The sequence below is a fragment of the Gadus macrocephalus genome, chromosome 8 (assembly GCF_031168955.1).
Source record: "Gadus macrocephalus chromosome 8, ASM3116895v1".
Classification (NCBI taxonomy): Eukaryota; Metazoa; Chordata; class Actinopteri; order Gadiformes; family Gadidae; genus Gadus; species Gadus macrocephalus.
In genome coordinates this window covers 6960229-6976799 of record NC_082389.1, presented here as the reverse complement: position 1 = coordinate 6976799, position 16571 = coordinate 6960229, and the positions used below count along the sequence as shown (strand labels likewise).

General features: G+C 45.8%; 1 protein-coding gene across 4 annotated transcripts in view; it reads right to left on the bottom strand.

The window, feature by feature from the left end:
* The window catches only part of LOC132462741 (dual specificity calcium/calmodulin-dependent 3',5'-cyclic nucleotide phosphodiesterase 1C-like), a 68106-nt gene that overhangs the window by 30348 nt on the left and 21187 nt on the right, over positions 1–16571 (bottom strand). The gene's annotated exons all lie outside the window — the stretch shown is intronic.

The following is a 16571-nucleotide window of genomic DNA, read 5'->3' as shown; positions in this document are numbered from 1 at the left end:
TCCTCACACCCGCTGTGTCCTTGAGAACGACAACAGCTCACCCAGCCTGCATTGCAAATGTGTCGACTAAAAGCTTTGACGTTACACATTTGTTTTTTCAAACCACTTGTTTTTTTGTTTTTTTTGATTCACAACGTCAGACACACAATGACACAAGACAGCCAACGCAGGTTTCTCCCAAGGTTTTGTAAATTGGTGCACTTCCCCCGACAGTGTTTGGTAGCTTGGGTGCTTCGGCTGACATTGAACAAAGCATGTCTCCCACGGGAAGCTCAAGTGACAGAGTGTGACAAAAAGTGGCGCAGAGACAGCTTTAAATAAAAGATCACTGATTGGCTGAAAGAAACCCTTTGTGCGTCGAAACGATCAGCTGAGAAACGCACATCAAAACTGTGTGCTGCTTTCTAGACTGCTGTGAAATTCAACAAACGATTGTAAAACATGAAATGCGCGCGTGAGATGGATGATAGGCCCGCCACCAAACAAACCTGTCCAGAACTGAACCCGTCATTTATGAACGTTAAAAAAACAAACGTGAAAGGTTTGCTGTTCTTTCTGTCATCTCCAAAACGTTACCACACTCTTTCAACTTTTGATGTCAGAAGCTGAGGACATCCTGTATCTGTACCTCTTTAAAGCAGCTACACTTTTTTTTATTATAAATGCTTCTGTCGGGACATCCTCGCTCAAAGCTGCAATGCAGGATGGTGGCGGCTGGGTCTCAGTGCGAGTGAGAACACATATAACCCCCATCTTATTCCGGCCGCTTGATTCCTCTCCTCCCCCAGGGGTTCAGCGGGTTCCTGCTCTTGTTTCAGAAAACAAATCGACCAAACAAATCCCAACCTCTGACGCCGCGGTCCACCGTGGAACCCCTTCTGCCTAGCATCCCCAAACAGGGGGGAGGGAGGAATGTGCTCGACAGGTTCCTCGGCTCGGCCGAAGACAACGGCTTTGAACCTCTCGGTTTTTAACAGAGCCGTTTGCAAACTGTAAAGATGGGGATTGTTTCGAGTTTGAGCGGCCAGCGCTAGGATAATTGATCCTTACTGTCTCCAAAGAACAGAGGTGTTTTATGAGGGGGGGGGGGGGGGCTGCTATATACGCAAACGTGTGGTTTTGGAAGTGAAGAGGAGAGCACATCATCGCTTGAACCATGGGAGAACATTATTTCCACAAGGTCAACCTTGCTCCTAGGGAGCAGCGCTGGGCCACACGCCCAACAAGACAAACAAGTCTTCAAAACAGAATCAAATCACCAAATAGATTATATATATATATAGACAAGTCAACTGCTTTCAAATTGTAATCAATTAGTGAAAGCTCCGCACTAAGCCAATCAGCTAAATTGTAATTAGAATGCTTTGGTGACACCTCAAGGTGTATGCGCACAGAAAGGATTAGGCGTGCTTTCCCCATGTAGTAAAACGATGTGAGTTAACCATAATTAGAAAAAAATCCCTTCTACAGGCATTTAACAAGGCTTGCAGATATCAGCCCAGCCCTCTTGATTGACTGTCAAGCTAAATAAACTGACTTCAGCAGAATCAATGACTATGATCCCACTGGGAAAAGGGCTGCATTACAGAGATACAGTGGTTTATCGACCAAGAGCAAATTCACAGTTTGAAAAGCCAGATGAATTCATCTCCCATATGGGCTTTTATAGGCCCGCTAAACAGTGAGTACATTACCGAGCCACGCATAAAACAAAACACCATAAATTCTGAAACTCCCAGGGTCGTAATTCCAAAGCCTAGATTTTACAGCCGCTTCTGAATTATCTGTCATATGGCACACTTTTATTGGGGATAAGAATAGGACGCCACAGACTTAATGAGGAAAGTGCGACACAGTGCAAAAGAGTTGGGGATTTGGACATAACTGAAAATACCTTCTTATAACTATATTATTGATACTGTGCAAGTGTTTAATATGTTTTCAGTATCGACAGATAGTCTGCAATATTCCCCTCAAGAAAATCCATCGTACCTCTGCAACATATTGATGTAGATATTTTTGTTGCAGAGAAAGACACATGTTCCAAACCACATCTGTTGTGCATTCAAGTTTCAGTTTCACATTTCACATACTGTTACCAAAGAAAGTCTGAACATTTTTATAGTATTTCACTTTCACAACTTCACAGGAAAACAATGCATCTGACCATTGCCTCGTATTCTAAGCCTCGATTGTCATTGCATGTTGTTCATTACTAGGCTTGAGGGAAAATCCAGATATTAAATTTTGCGTTTCGCAATGAATCAACCTGCCGTTGGTTATGCAGCCATTGATTTCCACGTACGGGCATGGCCATACGTTGATCAGAAAGCTACTGCCAATCAGAATAAATAACAAAGTGTTGCTCTCTTCACTCTTGCCAGATGCAGTGGATAGTTAAGCAAAAACATCTTCTCCTCTGAGAAAACCCATCTGTTCAATGATTGGTCCTTTCATTTCTCAATAGGCTCAGGGCCGGACCGATTTGCGGAGAGAAACAGAACTGGAACTTCTGAGGTAAGGATGGTCTCACTAGGCCGGGCTACTACGAGCTTCCACTGAGAGCGGCCCGTTTGTCCACCAAGCAGCAAGATGGCCAGAGAAAGGAGGTGGCGTTCTCTGCACTCGTTCTTGTGAAAGCAGACACTGCTAATTGCCCATGGGCAGCGGAGGGCAGCGAGGGGACCCGGAGAAACAACTGGAGAGGCCAATGAGCTGCAGTGTAAGCTACATACAAGCTACACAGTGCTGAGTCCCTGCATAATTAATACTCCTTTATTACTGGTAATGATGATGGTGACATTCTCTCTCTCTCTCTCTCTCTCTCTCTCTCTCTGTCTCATTTTATGACTGTAAGAGAACATTGATTTGGGAGCTTTCGACAAGCTTTAAAATAACAGAACGATAGATTATTGACAGTAAAGTCTTGATTTGTTTACGTGCCCTACTTCCCAGTCTGCGAAAAATTCAGAGAATCTACAGAAAAGAATGCATGAAAATCCACTGGTACTTATTCCAAAACATTCCAGGAATGGTTTCCAGAAGCGCTTTATTTTTATGTGCATGTACGGTTCATTGTTGTTGCGGCCCTGCAGATGTGGACCGGGATAAAGCCTTGGAAAAACAATCTTTGGTTGGGGACTTAGCCTCCCAGTCCTGATGGAAGGTTGTCTGTAATCTTCCAGAAACACACAGCCATGGACAGAGCCCTCTTCCCCCCCCTATCGCAGGAAACCAATCACACAGCAGAGTACAGATCCAATACTCTTCCCTCACAAGAGTCTGCTTCACTGGTCTGCTGCTTAAGTCATGCGTTTTCTGTATCTTTGATCAATTTGTGATTTAGTTGTATTAATCTTTTGCTCAAAATGCCCAAAAGCATATTCTTATAAATTAGGCTATAAAATTAATTAGATGCTGTCAGGCCTATTTATAGAGGTCTGCTGACGTTCAGTTTCATAACTATCATTGTTATTTTATCGTTGTTGTTGTTATTATTTCCTACTTGTAGTTTCAGATCCCAGGGGGATATATTAGCGTCGGCCGGCACTTAGCGAAGCAAACAAACCAGAGAAGGTTCAGGCTCAGGTCACACCTGACCCCCTGCATACGAATGTGATGCAATTCAGCATGCAGCCCATTTCTACCAAAGGGGAAGCCAGCATGCAGCTCTTTAAGAAATGTGCTCAAGTTATAGTGAGCCGAGCCATAAAACCGGAGTGTCTGGACATTAGCATAATAGAGTCATCTAGGTCACGTTTCCCCCGTTGAGCATTTTGTAATGACAGCAACATTCCCTATTGCTTTTCTGTGCTTTGTGCCCCTGGGCATCAGTTTACCTTCAATTTGAAATCTATGCACTTTGAAAAATGCCATGAAGAAGAGTGTAAATGGGCTCCTTTACCCTGTTGAAATGTTGAAAAAAGAAATGGTGTCAAGTTGAATGTGGGCATATAGGGAGGGTCATGGTATCGAAGGAATCAGACTCTCCCCACATCCAACTCAGACCTTGGAGCAATATACTGAACCCGAATGGACCCCTGAAGTAGAAAAATTGTGATCCATTCATCCCCTGTTCCTAAATTGGGCACGTAAATACATGAGTTGGAAGCAGCATCGTGTGTGAAGAGAACTTTGTGAAGAGAACCTTTCTCATCAAAGACATGAACGACAAGAGCATGCAGGGCAATCTAGCGGCTACGTCGACAAAGGTTCTTTAACATTGAGCAAGAGAAGCCCTGCCTACCACTCAATGAGTGGATAAAAGTGTTGTAAAGCGTGGTAAATATGAGTGAATACTAAATAGTAGTGGACTGCAATGATGAAGCAGTTCTCTAACCTGTGGCCACTCCCTTTGCTGGACAACTGGTCCCTCACATCCTCCCTTTTACACAGACATCCATCCACTGATGAAGGGGTCAACCATGCACAGAAACGGGCAGCTTATCCCAGGCAGACATCCCGCTCTACTTCCTGAGTCACCACCAGTCCTACAACCCCTCTCTTTTCTCCCAGCCAACTGACTAATCCAAAGAACGAGACAGGACAAGCTGTCTCTAACGTTATTTCACCTTTCAAAATACCGTGCCAAGCCGAAGTTTCTCTGCAGCAGAAAAGGGAAAGGCTGGGCAAATGTGTGGCAGCATTTGAATAATGTACTCTTGTTGTTATTCCCTGGGTTGTGTTTGATTAGCATAACCGGTGGCGCACGGCACCGCACCGGCACGCCTCACACCCCCACGCAACAGCGTCTCCCATCCGTTTTCAAACACGCCGGCCCGTTCTGATAGCGGTGGCGACAGCGCTAGATTCCTTGGAGAAAATAGTTGTTATTCAGTCGAGTCAAGACTCAAGACTCAAGTCAGAGTGCCTTACTGTTGAAGTGGAGAAAGAAGTTCTGTGGGGGAAAAAATCAATATCAAGAAAAAGTCTCAACTATACACTATGAACGTACACATTTATGAATTATGGAGTTGCCAACTAGATTTTTTTATTGTTATTAGACTTGAATTATTTTTGAGTATGCTGGCAGAAAAGACTATTTGTTTTGTTAAACAACTACTAAATGATCCCCCTAGTACTTTCAATTGATGTTTCTTTAAATGTCTATTGCTAAATAATGTTAACGATAATGTGCACCAATAAGACACACATTAACATAAACATTTGATGGCTTTTAAATTCTCCCTAAGCCTATTAATTTATTTATAATGATCGACGTTGATCAATACTGCTTCTTGGACATTCATTTATTTTTAATGGGCTCCTTAGACCGGCTGCTTCAAGCACACACTAAAACACCAGCCATCTCAATACTGTGTATATTAAGTACATACAAATACACAAACATTATTCTATTGGAAGCAATAGAGTTTCACAAAACACTTTTGTCCACATGATCAACTGGTCATCCTGTGAAACGTGAGCTCTATCCCGTTTCGGACATTTCTCCCATGTGTTGTGCTCTAATCCCTAAACCCACCCTGTTGCCTACATAATCCCCCCAGCGGATTAAAAATATGCATCCCACAGAATGAGAGCAGGTCTATAGGATAAAGATAAACAGGGGAACGAGGGGAACGAGAGTTACGTAAAGGGAGAGAGAAATCAAGTATGAGAGAGAGACAGACAGAGAGAGAGAAATAAAGTATGAGAGAGACAAAGAGAGAGAAATCAAGTAGGAGAGAGAATGACAAAGAGAAATAAAGTATGAGAGACAGACAGACAGAGAGAGAAATAATGTATGAGAGAGAGAAAGAGAAATAAAGTATGAAAGAGACAGAGAGAGAAATAAAGTATGAGAGAGACGGACAGAGAGAGAAATATAGTATGAGAGAGAGACAGACAGGGAGAGATAAATAAAGTATGAGAGAGAGACAGAACTAGAGAGAGAGAGTGAGAGAGACAGACAGGCAGAGAGAGAAATAAAATATGAGAGAGAGACAGAGAGAGAGAGAGAGAGAGAGAGAGAGAGAGAGAGAGAGAGAGAGAGAGAGAGAGAGAGAGAGAGAGAGAGAGAGAGAGAGAAGCTATGCGAGCGAGACCGAGACAGGGTGGATGCCCGTTAGTCCCAGGATGGAACAGGGAGGTAATTTTGAAGCCTCAAAGCAACCTCCTTCTATCTTTTCAGTGAGGCTGAATGGGGGAGACATCTCCTGGATGGGGAGAGTTTTGTCCAGAGTTAGTGTATTCTCTTTAAGGTCAGCTGCTACTCAACCCACCCCAACACAAAAAAACACACACATCCACACAACCCCACTCCGCCAGCCAGTGCCCCTGGGGGGGGGGGGATAGAAGTGCACAGGCAGTCCCTTAGGCCCCGCTACCAACAGCCCAGAGTAGTCACGACGCACCCCCATGGTGATCCATGGAGTGCGGTTAGGTGTAACTTTAGTGCTTTATGTGTCTCGGCTAGCCTGCGTTTGGGCAGCAGCCAGACAATGCAAGGTGATGGAGAAAGACAAGACGCTGTTATCTTTCTGTTTTGAAGACAAGTACTACATTTTAAAAAGCTCAGCAGATTAAGCCTGTTTTCTGTACTGCCCAGTTTGTAGAACTGCAAAAGAATGCATGGAAAATACACAAAGTTCCAGGACATTCCAGGCATGGGATTCATTTTCCAGAAAAGCACGCTAGAACAAATGGTTTTAATAATTAAGGCCCAGCATTACTTTATATGATCCGATATATTGAGCATAACTACTATATATTTAACTACCTCTAGAGTGGCAAAGCCCTTGGACAAAGCTCTTACTTTCATAGCAGGCTAACAATAGTAGTTTGTTGTCGGTGTCGACATAAAAGCTAACCGTGACAAATAAAACAACCACAACAACGGAAAAAAAGCAAAAACATGACACCCACTGCAAATCCCCCTAAAGCATCCACACATTACCGTGGCAGCATCACTACCAAGCCTGCCATTAGGTAACCCAGACCCACTTCAGCCTCACAGCGAGACATCATTTTTTAGGAGGCTTTCCAACACTGCTTAGCTAGCCCCATGCTAGCAGCCATCAGCAGGCTTTTACTGTGCCGACCTCAATTTGGATATGGATTTCTTCTAGCCGCTGCGACAGCTACACAGGGGCACGGAAAAGCCCCATTTTCAAGCATTTACAGACGTTTATCCCGCACGGAGGCAATCAAGATGTAGCGAGATGATGTCTCCCGCTGTCGCCAGTACAGAAAAACAGAACTGAAATTGACTCATCGATTTAGCACAGTCAAATAAAAGTCAGAGAGCGAAAGTACAAAAATATGAAATGTATTGTGTGCAAATTGACATTCATGTATAAGGAACGAATGAATGAATGAACGAGCCCTTTTTTGATCTGCTTGTATGCCTGTGTATGTCTTTTATGTAGTGGTGTATCTGTTGTGTGGCCTTTGCATCTTAGGAAACGGTGATAGAGCCAGCCTCTCACCCCAGCTCCAGCTGGGGTGAGAGGCTGGCTCTATCACCATGAAGTGCGGGAGAGGCTTAAAAGGGAGAGCCCTAATGTGGTTTACTATGGAGGAAGGTGTTTTGGGCGAGAAGGTGACTCCCACACACACACACACACACACACACACACACACACACGCACAACCACACACAAAGGGGAAGCACGAATACGCAGCAAAAGACAAGAAGGTCTGACAAGCTAACTCGTTTTTCAATAGTAAGATGAAATGAGATTAGGTTTCAGACTGAGACTGGACATAATGGCGTTATACTGTCTTGTGGTCAAAGCTCAGAGTCTATTAGAGGTTATTATGGTAATATTCCCCATGTCCTGACAGCCCTATCTAGTCTGCCCCTTCTATTATCTCCGATCACAAGACCTGCAGCTTTAAGTGTGTGCACATGTAACTCACAAACATGTACAAAAAATGTGTACACTGTTATTACAGTGTCTATCATACATGACAGCGTATACAAGGTCGTAATCAACCTGCCATTGCCATGTACCTGTTATGTACGTTATACTAGGATTTCCTATCATGATAACTGTGAGAGAAAGACAGAGAGATGGGATATAAAGGGGAATCAGCCTTCTGTTTGGATGTCTCTCTCTCTCACTCAGTGTGGTGTTTGATCAATGGAAATGTGCAGAGTGGTGCACCGTGGCAAGCGAGGTCAACATTGTCCTTCACTCCCTAGATAGAGGACAGGGTGGTCCACTGAACATCAACCACACACACACACACACACACACACACACACACACACACACACACACACACACACACACACACACACACACACACACACAGACACACATGCAAAGACAGACATAAATAACCTTGCATTTTCGGCTTTCATAACCAGCGAGACAACTTTTGACGCATAAAATGAAAGTGCCCCTGCTTTTAAATGTAAATCAATATTGATTTGTGATTATTTAAAGCATACATTAATCCACAAAAGTGATGAAGAGTGAGTCAGAACAATAGGAAGATTTAAATACTTCAAAATGAATGAGTTAGATCTTAATGAATTTGCATCTATCACTGTCCGTGACCAGAAATGGACTCCAATGGAATCCAGGCGCCCATTGTTTGTGTGGTAAAGTGTGGTAAACGCAACTCCTTCGATTGGCTTCAGTTTCTCGCCACTCAGTCAATTTGGCGGTCATCCCAGAGTCTGACGTGCCGATTTTCATGTCATGGAGGACGTGAGGACGTCCACACAGTCCGCGAAACCCTCCAAAATGCCCACCTACTGCTCTCGTCTAGCAGTGCCGGAAGAAACAATTGACTGCTGGATTTCAACCGACTTTAAGTGAAACACAACATTCCTGTTTGGTCCCCCGCCCCGCCCGCCCCGCGCACTCAGCGCTGTCCTCTAACACCTGGACCTCGTCCCCTGTTTCAGAGTCCCGAATTGGAAGGGGTTTCACAGCTTTTGGAGGGCACTGTGTCCGTTCAATCAACGTACACATTGCCGATTAAAACCGTGGTAAATTGCTGCATGTCCTCCCCTCTATCTCACATACCTTCTTCTCTATCTCACTCTATGATAAAAAGCATTAAAATGCAAAAATGAAGCTTCAAGAGTGTATGGAGCTGTCATGGAGCTGTTGTTATTGTAACAACCGAATGGCCAAATGTGCCAGTGGAGATCCACGAAAAAAGCTAATTTGGAATATAGTTCATCCTGCAGCGTTGCCGCGTCTCACCGGTGGGTCACACTCTATTAAAGGCTCAGTTAAGCAGCGTTAATGTGATGCTTGGCGTGGACCTAGCATATGCATGACGCCAAAGGAGGTCTCCCTTCCCCTTCCAACCCCCACCCTTCTCTGTATTGTACACGGTAAAAGGTTTTCTTTGTGTGTTTTCTCTACAGGTTCTGCCAGAGGAGCCTAAATTCCTATCGACCCTTCAGTTTTTCTTTTTTTTTCTTTCTTTTCCCTCTTTATAATCCTACCGTTTCTACCTTTGCTAAGACTAGTCGTTGAGACTGCACTGGTGCACAAGGAGTCGCTAATAGGCATCACGTCGCAAAGCTTCCTGCACTCAATGCTGGACCACGAGTCGGATTGTATACCTCGACCTGCTCACTGCTAATCAACTACAGGAAACCATGAAGTTGTTTCCCTCGAGGCAACCTCAATCTGCCTTTTACCATTGGACAGGGACACATCTAACTTTCATTGTACGCTTTACTGACAATTTTGTTTGACATAACAAACCCAAAATACATGTATTTTTGGCACCCAAAAAAACATACAACTAAATACACAATGGCCTAGCAATTGGCTCAGAAAGGTGTACGGTGCATATCACAAAGCAGGATTCAAGGGAGGGATAAATTAGCCTCTGTCTGTCTCAAAAGTTGTACATTACGGATATAAAACATACCTCAGGCAGTTATAGAATAAACACAAGCTCCTGCTCCTCTGCCTCTATTTAGAATAGAGCAGGTCAGCTTTGGCTTTTAAGACAGCTGTTTAGGCTACGAAAAACATCAGGACGGAGATTTGGAACTGCGTCACAGCAGGAAATTCTGCCCTCTCGGTGTGATTACGGCAATTCATTTAGCTGAAGTGTATCCACAAATGAAGACATTCATTCAGAAAACTCTGATCACACAAGAGCCCATGTCTTTGACAAACAACAAAACAGGCCTTTGCAAGCGCTCACACACACACAAGCAAACGCACACACACATAAACACACAAACACATTTGCTCACACTAGAACACACACACACACACACACACATCTGTGCACACACATGCATATATACACACAGACACACACACACACACACACACACACACACACACACACACACACACACACACACACACACACACACACACACACAAACAAACACAAACATCATGCACACACACGTACACACAGCATTTCCAACACATTTTCAACACATCTTACATGACAGATGCACAGACAGGAGCTAAGCCGCACTAAGGAGGTTCATCAATCATGTTTGGATGAAAGAGTACTCCACCTTGTAACAAACAGCAGTGGGATTTAATTTGCAAGACCAAATCTTTCAGTGTCTGCCATTGCCATTGCAGCTATCCATGCGGCGCAATAGCGATCATGGTGCTTTGCAATCAAGCTTCTCGTCCAATTTGTCCATCAGCACAGCAAAAAACATTTTTAATGGTCATGTCTGTGAAAAGACAAACTTTGCTGAAGAAGGCAAGTTAATTGGTAGCTATTCTATCGGCTTGCACTCTCATGTGTATCAAACCGTCCCTCAGCAAACTATAATTTGTTATTGAAGATTATAATTCTTTGCGCTCCCCTCATGTGGAAGTAATGGATTTTGCCATTTTCCTCTCCTGCCTCGGAAACAGAAAGCCACCTGAAAGATGGGCGGCCGAAGCCCGCCACATAGCTTATGATGGCATCGGCCCTGTGCTACGGTAGATATGGAAATACAGTTGAAGTCTATCACTCCCAGCGGGACCAAAATGGCCAGGCCGGGCTCCGGAGAAAGGAGGACAGATAGTCTTATCCCCGCAGCCCTCCCCCCCCCCCACTGGAGGGGATGGCCAAATCACAAAACACAAAGCAAAAACGCCACATGCACTTATTTTCAATGCAAACCAAAGTGAAGGCTCCATGCGCTTCGCATGGAGCTAATGATCCATGCAAAACCACACGCGTCGCACCCACACGGGTGTTGCACACACACACAAACACACACACACACAGACACACACACACACACACACGCACACACACACACACACACACACACACACACACACACACACACACACACACACACACACACACACACACACACACACACACACACACACACACACACACACACACACACGTATTCAGTGTGCCTCTGTCAGGATGCCGCAGGTCATTACCTCCTGGATGAACCTCAACCAGCAGCAGCAGCCAGGAGGGAGGTGGCAGGGATGGATAGAGACAAACACATGGCGCGATGGAACTTGGACGAGATAGACGGATAGATTAGAGGGCCAATTCTCTCCATAAATCGACTGTATTATCTTTCTGGGGGGGGCGACGGGGTGGGTGGGACGAGGGGGACGGTACAGGGGGGGGGGGGTTGTCGTGGTGTTTACGCTAGTGGCCCTGCTCTACAGTTGGGAGCTGGAGATAAACTGTTAAGAGATCAATGGCATCCATCTACAAAAGACAATTAGGCCCAATCCCATTTCTACCCCTTACCCCTTCCCCTTACCCCTCCCCCTTACCCCTTCCCCTTACCCCTTCAAAAAAAGGGGGAGGGGTAAGGGGAAGGGGTAGAAATGGGATTGGGCCTTAATGTTGCAGTCAGGGTGATGCCTGCTATGCAAGAATACCCCGATGTAGGAAGGAGGGAAGGGTAAACAACAACAAAGTATCCGAGACCCGATACATCATCATCGCTCTCGTTCGTATTTCCCGGAGTCTGCGCTAAGTATGCCAGAAAGAAGAGAGAAATAAGTCACAAAGGCACTTGTCTGACAATCACGTACTGTCCAAATAATCGGCAGACGAAACACCGTGACAACATATCTTGACTGAGCAGCCTGTCTGACTTTGTCAATTCCACCCGAATGTATTACATGTTTGATCATGGGAAAGGTGTGTGCATGTGAGTGTGAGTATATGTGTTTTTCTGTGTGTGTGTGTGTGTGTGTGTGTGTGTGTGTGTGTGTGTGTGTGTGTGTGTGTGGTGTGTGTGTGTGTGTGTGTGTGTGTGTGTGTGTGGTGTGTGTTTGTGTGTGTGTGTGTGCGTGTGTGTGTGTGTGTGAGTGAGTGTGTGTTTGGGCAGGTATATCCGCAAGCCTTTCTCCTTAAATCCCTTACGCAGTCACAAATAGAGGTGTGTGTGTGTGTGTGTGTGTGTGTGTGTGTGTGTGTGTGTGTGTGTGTGTGTGTGTGTGTGTGTGTGTGTGTGTGTGTGTGTGTGTGTGAATGTTTATTTGTGGGCACATGTGTCCGTAAGCTTTTTCTCCTTAAATCCCTGACACCGTCACAAGCAGAGGTGTGTGTGTGCATGTGAGTGTGTATTTGTGTGTGTGTGTGTGTGTGTGTGTGTGCATGTGTGTGTATGTGAGTGTATGTGTATTTAGGACCTGTGCAGTGGTGCGAAAGAAGGAGCTGAGAAGTTGTGATTGAAGAAGTGGCGTGTGAATTGCGGTGACTCAGGTGTTTACACCGCAGGAGAAAAGAAGCACCTGATTCCAGTCAAGTGGAGACAGGGGCAAGAGCTAGAAAATAGGGAAACATAAGAAAATAGGTCCGCTCAAAAGAGTGCATTTAGGCTGGTGTGGAGGTTCTTTGAGCAGGCAATTGGCTGTCTAATTACCAGGTAGAGGCCAATGAGGCGAGGGGGGAAGGGAAAAGGAGGAGGAGGAGAGAGAAGTGAGAAAAGATGAGGGAAGACAACTGTAATAAACGTAAGACTCTCACAATGAACGCACAACATACAAAGGTGGATACAGACGGACGGACTGTTGCTTAAGAACAAAAATGACACATAACCAAATGATTTAGTTGGGTCTCGGTGTCAAACCAGCCTGTGATTGGCTGAGCCCACGTGCAACCACTAAGGCCACAAAACAACTAACACGAGAAGCACAGGGCCATTTCTTAGAAGTCTTGTGTTCCCTCTGTCTCTCTCTCTCTCTCTTTCACTCTCTCTTTTGGCTCGTCTTTCCCTCTGCTCAACCACTCTCATCAATCCCTCTCGGAGGAAAACATTGCAGCATGGTTGTTCTCCTAAGATCTCCATGTTTTGAGCTTTGAATGGTACCGGTGGATCCCCGGGACGAAGCAGGCTAAGCCCCATTGATGCCCAGCAACCTCGGCATGTTTGCTTGACTTTGTGGGGCCTCAGCGACCTTCGATTAAGTCAATCGGCGTTCTATTTCTGACCTTTGTTTAATCGGAATCCCACGATATATATTGTGTGTCTCTATACCCTTATCCCTTCAATCCCGCGGTGTGTTTGGGTTTACTCATAGTGACGAGAGCCAACTGAAAAGCGAATATCATTAGTACATCCATCCAGCCCCCACCACGCAGCTGAATCCCTTCCAATAAAGAGTCCGATAGCATTGGTGACTGACAAATGGCCGCCATCGGTCGAGGGGAAAGAGATGGACACGGGGGTAATGATTTCTAATGGGCTGCTCTTGAAACACAGCCAATCCGCGGAACACTTGCTCTCTGATTACTGACATTAACCAAAGAGCTAGTTTTCCACCGGTGGTCCCTTAGCATGACAATATCTGTCCTCCTCCTTCCTTCCTTGTATTGCTTTTTCCCCTCCATTCATCTCCTAGTCCATCGATCCATCGACTTCATTCAGGTCTTATTTTAAAATATATTGTATATGGTTGACTGAGATGGAGAGGAGAGCGGAGGGAGGGGGTTGGGGCATGTGATGGTGTTACATCTTCAACCTGGTGTTTAGAATAAAACGATGTACGAATCATAAAGTAAAGAGGGTTTACTTTCAGGGAGGTCCATCAATTCAGCGTCTACCAAAAGCCATCACGACTGTCAGATCGAAGCCCATCATAAGACCAGCTAGCAGTGTGGACTAGCTCCCTCCAAGAATGCTTGTTCTCCAATTCCCAGTTAATTTAGTGCAGAGCATATTACTATGCTAAGCTGTGAGTACAGTGTGCGAGACAAGGGTTCAGTGTTAACCACAACACTGGCAGAAGAAACACCCATTAGCTCGTAACACGACGATCCAAATGAGTTTATCGTAATCCCCGCCCGTTACCATGACATTAATCAGTGACCTGAATGGCTGCGACACTGTGTCATTGTTTATTTCTTAATTATATTTATACCCACAGCACATGTGCTTCACACAAGCCAACATGTATTAATTTAAGCATGTTCGCGGCTTCCCGTGGGATTTAGATTGCTCTTGGGAGGTCACCAAGGACTTGGCAGGCAGAATCTCCGTCCAGTCCGTGTGCCGCGCTGCACTGTGAGCTTTGTGAGCGTTGTGGACGGGCACCAAGCATAGCAAAAGCAGGATGTTCTGTGTCGCCCGACTGCACACACAACACCTTTGATCTCAGAACAGCAGGGAACCAGGGGCTGAAGAATCATTAACGCTCAAACTGTAGTGTGGCACTGCACTAAACACAAACAAACACTATTTGGTTTAGGTGTGTGTGTGTGTGTGTGTGTGTGTGTGTGTGTGTGTGTGTGTGTGTGTGTGTGTGTGTCCGCGCAAACCCTTGCCAACTGGACTAGCCATGGTGGAGTGTTTACGGTTGACGGCCTCGCCTCGGATCAGATGGCAGACCACTCTTCTAAGTGGTTTGATTCTTCTACAGGGTGGCAGGGGAGGGGCCATACATCAGCGCAGGATTTCACATTAAGAGCGCGGGCCACGCCACTTGCTGCTTGGCGGAAGGTTCCTCCTCGTCACGTCCTTGTTCCCGGTGTCTCTCGTTCTGATGGAACGTTCTTGCAAGGCAGTGTTTATGCAAACAATATATCCTTCTTGCCTTTTAGAAGGAAAAAACACGTATCACAACACACGTCATGCCATGCTGATAAGTGTGTGTTTGGGATTTGGGCACATTGGGATTGGATTCATTATGTATTTGCAGTGGCGGGAAAAATGCACTTGCAGACACTTTGTGACATTCCCTTCAGCAAGAGCAGTGATTTGCGAGAGAGGCGCGTTTGAGCAATGTCTTTTCTCAGAACACACAATGGTGGGGGGGAGGGGGGAGCAGTGAGGGTGCAGACGTGAGGACAGATGTGCGGTAAGGTCCCAGTTGTTTATTTGCAACCTGCGTGAACGCACTCATCACTCCAGCACCGGTCACATTAACACACACTCACACTCTCTCTCTCTCTCTCTCTCTCTCTCTCTCTCTCTCTCTCTCTCTCTCTCTCTCTCTCTCTCTCTCTCTCTCTCTCGCCCTCTCTCTCTCTGGACCCAGCACTTCCCTCTACTAACAACTCTTCCTTCTTTCCTTCCTTCCCTCTCTGCGTTCTCCAGCCCCATGCCCCCCACCAAGAAGATGGCCATCTCCATCTCTCTGCACTCCTAACCTTTCCATCCTTCTTTCTTCCTTTCTTCCTTCCTTCCATACCTCCCCCCCCCCCCCCTCTCTCCCCTGAAGAGAAGCAGCCATCTCTCTCTCCATCTGCGAGCAGAGGAGAGGAGAGGAGAGGCTGCACTGGTGAGCCAGTAATGACAAAGTCCCGGTGTTCCTCCATGTCAATTAGCCCCGCAGTAATTACACAGACACATATGGAGCTGTCAATCACCTGCGTGCTCCTCCGCACAGGAACTCAGCCAACCCCCCAGCAGAGAGAGAGAGCGAGGGACACTGGGAGGGAAGGACATATAGCCAGAGAGAGAGAGAGAGAGAGAGAGAGAGAGAGAGAGAGAGAGAGAGAGAGAGAGAGAGAGAGCGAGAGCTAGGGACACAGGGAGAAAGATCATGTAGCCAGAGAGAGAGAGAGAGAGAGAGAGAGAGAGAGAGAGAGAGAGAGAGAGAGAGAGAAAGAGAGGGAGAGCTAGGGACACAGGGAGAAAGGGCATATAGCCAGAGAGAGAGAGAGCGAGAGAGAGAGAGAGCGAGAGAGAGAGAGAGAGAGAGAGAGAGAGAGAGAGAGAGAGAGAGAGAGAAATCTAGGGTCACAGAGAGAGAGGGAGGGGCAGAGAGCCTGACAGCTAGAAACACAGAGAGAGGGAAAGAAAGAGAGAGAACAAGAGACAGAGGAAAAGAGAGAAAGAGCGATAGACAGAGGGACAAGGAGCAGAGAATCGGGGGCCATTATAAACAGCTAGCTCTACAATTTTCAGTGATTACCCTCTGTGCCAGAAAGGAGCACCACTCAAGTGTCGATCAATCTTACCTACTAGGAATCCCATTCATCAATACCAAATTCTGCAAACCGAAATTACAAGTGGGACCCAAGTAAAACCCTAAATCCGTTTTTCTTCTTTTATATTTTCAGTTACCTTGCTTAAATCTTGTGGAACTGAGGGGTTTGTGGGATTTACTTCAACAGCAGTGCACTTCAAACATGAATTCGCTAATTCTGGCACCTGCCGTGCCAGGTGCGAACAGAGCAGGTCTCCCATGTAGTTG